This window comes from Pinus tabuliformis, chromosome 6 (assembly GCF_031772625.1).
Source record: "Pinus tabuliformis cultivar Carrire ecotype Pingquan chromosome 6, CPIR1, whole genome shotgun sequence".
Classification (NCBI taxonomy): domain Eukaryota; kingdom Viridiplantae; phylum Streptophyta; class Pinopsida; order Pinales; family Pinaceae; genus Pinus; species Pinus tabuliformis.
This window is the reverse complement of record NC_142292.1, coordinates 2054423714-2054428612: the sequence shown is the minus strand read 5'-3', so window position 1 is coordinate 2054428612 and position 4899 is coordinate 2054423714. Positions and strand designations below refer to the sequence as shown.

Sequence of the window (4899 nt, the reverse complement as noted above, 5' to 3'; positions counted from 1 at the left end):
TATTCATAAAGAATCAAAACACAAGAACTGTGAAAGGAAAATCATTCATATTGATCAGTATTCAAGAAGACATCACTTTGTAGGGTGTGTTATTTGTATTTACACAATTGATTTTTTTATTCAATCAACTATGCTATTCTCTATGCTTTTGTTGGGTTCCTTCATCACCACCGTCATTGGGAAATTCATTTCCCTCTTGAAGTACGAAACGAGTAGCAATTCCCAATTGATCTCACACTACCACCACAAAGAAGCTAGAAATCCTGATATACAAATCGAACCAGCCATCATATCAAGCAATCCATGTAGTTCTCAATCTATAGCTTTGATAACCGAAAACTCAAATCTTTTATATCTAATATGCATAGAAATTTTCACATTAATATGTCTGTATCTCATTCTAAGATCTTTACAGATTTGATACAGAGGTAAACTAGATTTTTCATACTATGACAAGCAATAGTAGCAAGTCTTGGAGTCTCTCTTATGTAATGTCTCCTCCTTATTTGATAGAGTTGAAGCTGTATGAGCATCCACTGCACTGAAGGGATCATCCAATAGATAAATGTCAGCATCGTTATATACTACTCTAGCCAACTGAATCCTCTGTTTTCTTCCTCCACTTATATTCAATCCTCTCTCCCCAATCTCTGTCATATCTCCATGAGAAAAACTCTCTATATCCCCTTCTAATACACAAGCTTTTATTGCCTTCTTGTATTGAATTTTGTCCATTGGTTTCCCATAGAGTATGTTATCTCTGACATTACCACTATGAATCCAAGTTGTTTGTGTCATGTAGGCAACATTGCCATATACTTCAACCTACACGTAGTCCAATCAAAAAGTTTATGGAAGAATTTATGTATATAGAAAGCAAAAAAGTCGCATCTACAATCTTGTTGAACTATGAAATGGTTACATTTTCTCAAGAATAGTAGTTAATGTTCAACTTACATCTCCTGAAATTTTTGGGATTTCTCCAAGAATTGTATATAGCAAAGCAGATTTCCCTGATCCCACTGAGCCACAAATTGCTACCTTTTCTCCAGTTTTAATGTGTAGATTTATTCCCTTCAATGTTGGCTTTGTCAATGAATATTTTGGATCCCAGCCGAGTATGGCTTGATGAATTTTTATGGTATACTGGGATCCGGTAAGTGCTTTCCTCACAACAGAATCTGGTCTTAGCTCATCATCTTGTAAGAACTTGTCCAGAAGATCTAAGGAGACTTTAACATGAATTAATATAGCCAAAACTTTAGGTAGCATTCTCACTAGATCTTGTATCACACAGAATGTTGCAAGCACTGTAAATATGGTTGTGGTAGTTAACGGTGGATCCCCTATGATAGAACAACCAACAAACACTATAGATGTAGTAATGGTGGGTGACATCTAGTAGAGTATGGTACCATATGTTCTATTAAATTGTGCTGAAGACAACCATTTGAACTCCACAACTCGGAGATTTTCTATCAGCTCATTAAATTTTTCTTCCGATGCTTGTAGTTTGATTATTTTCATACTATTAAGAATTTCAGATGTTATTATGAGTCTTTCATCGTGTGCATTCATAAACTCAACTTGGCACTTCTGGAGGGTTTTGGCTAGAGGTTTGTTTAGAATGAGAGTAAGAATGATGATGAGCAAACCTGGAATAGCTGCCCATCCAACTGTGGCAAAAAGGATGCCAATTGCTACACATATTTGCAAAGGGACGGTCCAACACCAATGCATCCACCACGGAAACTCTCTAAAACGATATGCATCTACAACTATGTAGTTTACAATCTCACCAGTGGCATGTCTTCGTCTTCCTACACTGGAGAGCTGAAGTTGTTTTTGATATACAGCTGCCATCAAGGCTGAACGCATTGGCATACCTGTGCGTCTAGAATTGAAGTACCAATGCCTTTGAGAGAAGGACTCTATAAGCTTAACTACAACTAAACCTCGAACAAGAATAATTTTTTCATTTTGGAAAGACTGTTCTCTACCTGTTAACTGTACAAAGGACCGCATAAATAGAGGTGTAGAAATTGTTGCTGCTGATCTCATAAATGCAAATACTCCCGTGACTACCATATCTTTCTAGTAGCATTTTGATAATGCTTTGAATATTGTCTGTTTGTTTAACAAGTCTTGGTTTTTCTGAAGATCCCATGCTTCAGCAAATGCCTTTTGAGTTATGAATGCTTCATCTTTAGAGGGTAAATGTGGTATATCTTTGAGTTCCAATGTTTTTGAATAGCCTAGACGTAGTAAAGGATCCAACCATTTGAAAGTCAAATGGCTCAAAAACCCTGCTTTACTCAATGGAGTAACTTGGATCTCTTCTTCTGCAGTTTCCTTTAACAGGGGATCTGATAAATCCTTAGTGCTAATGAAGGTATGGCATCTAACAGCTTTGACAACACAGAAAAGTAGAAGAAAACAGTTTACCCATGTAGTAATATCTAGGATTGTTTTAGCTGAGAATGTTTCAGTTGAGAAAACTTTTGCTATAGAGGAAAGGGCTAATAGTGATCCTAAAACAAATTCGATGGTCCACCAGGTAATGGCAACAGTGGCTGGTGGTTTCTTGAGATTTAGCTTTAATGAAATAGCTAACACAAACAAACCATGCAAGAGCTTCTGCAGTGATATCCAAGATGCAGATGCAATTCGATGACGTGATCTACGTGGAGGCGCAAGTGGAAGCACTACGTCTCCATTTTGAATCCCACTATGATGCCCTTGGCCGTGCAGAAAGGTAGGACGTGCTACAAGTCCTGACGCCCGCCTGGAGAACACCTTTGGAGAAACCCTACCTCTGGATTTGGGATTGGCACCCCAACATAATCTGTATAGGGCTATGGAAATTAATAGTCTTTGTGGAAAAAAAACCTAATATAATCCACATAATCTAATCCTCATGGTGCTATGGAAATTAAATAATATCTTTTTACAGGGGAAAAGAGTTTGGAAATATTTTGTTTGGAAATTGACTATATTTCATTTGTGATTTGTATGTTTCGTTGGAATCCTTATTCTAAGAATAACGAGGGAGATTGTTATTCCTTACCAAAATTGGAAAAGAGGGCAAGGCCTCTCAGAAGGGATCAAATAATAAGTTCCAAGGTTAGAACCAGGTCCATCTACACTAGCAAATTAGCAGGTCAAGACATGTGTGCATTTTGGAGGCAGATAATGAGAAATCATGTTTAAAATGTTAGAAGGTGGTGATGTGAAAGGAAAAGGAATGCATACCAGGCTTCAAAGAACCCTCATGTCTGGGCTTGGTTCAAAGGCCACAGCACTGCCTTTCCATAAAATGCAATAATGGAAATTACAATTTTAACTCCATATAATAAATTTGTCACAAGATTAAAGCTAAAGATAAGACAAAAGAATACTAATATGGAATGGAATTTCAACAAAAGGTTGTACAACTTTAGGAATCCCATCATGTGTGTATCCCACTGAGATGAGAAAGACAAAGAATCCATCCTACAAATAGAGACAAAACAGAGTACGTACATTGCAAACACATCACTAACAGAGAGAGAAGAATGAAGCCAAAATAACTGAGGCATTGGGAAGGTTTTGCAGTCATTTAAAGGTTTTCTCATGTTAGATTATTCTATAAATAAATAACTGAAATTTTTATATGATGCTCAAATCCCTTTGTTTATGAATGATGTTGTTTCAGACTACATAATTAGACAGATAACAGTGGGTTGTACCAAGTATTCTTACAAATTAGCATTTCCAGTTTTTCAATAACTTGTTAATTGAAATCTAAAACTCCAACATGGCCCCCGAATAGTCTTGAATTTTCAAGGAAAATAAGCATTGGAATGACTTGCAATAATTTCTTTCGAAGTGCCTCCAGAATTCTAAGTCTAATTTTGTTATGGTGTTAATCCTTGGCATTTATTGAGAGGTTGACCCTCTAGTTTAGAATGAATTCCCTTGGTATCTATGAGAAAGACATGGGATAAACTAATCTATAGTAAAAATCAATGATTTACACTGAAAATATAATAATACATGTGGGAAATTAGACTTAAACCAAATATCACTCTTAAAAAATATAATAATAACAACAATTAGACAAGTGGCTCAAGAGGATTTCAATTTTTTGGATTTGGTTGGTTAGCACCTAATTCAACTATGAACATATGAGAGATATTTACAATGAAATTATGCTTAATGGTTCAATGCCTCAGGCATGTACCCTTTACTATTGGTCGGTACCCCTTGCAAGATTCAAGTAATTTTTTTACCAATGTTTATCTCAGGTATTATAAGCATAACCCACCCAAATTCATCCTTTCAGGTTTTATGAAAATAACATGATTAAGGTTACCACCTACAAACAAATGACTATGTGGAAGAATCGTGAGTTAGATCTACATGCTTGGGTATGGTAGCTAAACCTTAATCTTCCCAAAGAAAACTCATGTATGTGAATAGACAAGGAAAATAAGTCTTGGAATCACTTGCAATAATTGTTTTTGAAGTGCCTCCAGAATCACGCTATGAGCTCCAGAAATTTTCACATAGAATCCTAAAATATTGGCACAATCACAACTTACCAACCTTAACATCCAAATTCTGATGTCCAATTGGTAAAGCTTTCTGTGCCAGCAATGCTTTATGAACTGTCTCACATTTGTTACGTATGTGTGAATATTCACAACACAAACCCAACAACAATGTTAAGATACACACAATAATTCTAGGTCTTAGCAGGTCAAGACATGTGTGCATTTTGGAGGTAGATAATGAAAATTTTGTCAGAGTTTTCTTGTTTTTTTACCATTGGATAACAGGTGGCATAGTTGAGTTTACTGTTAGGATTTTATTCCTAAATTCTTGTTGCCAAAATTGCAGTTTTTGCAAAGTTATGGG

The 4899-nt window shown here is 35.9% G+C and overlaps 1 pseudogene; it reads right to left on the bottom strand.

The window, feature by feature from the left end:
- Positions 1-447: 447 nt before the first annotated feature.
- LOC149267480 (ABC transporter C family member 8 pseudogene) lies at positions 448-2088 on the bottom strand (annotated as a pseudogene).
- Between the last annotated feature and the right edge of the window lie 2811 nt (positions 2089-4899).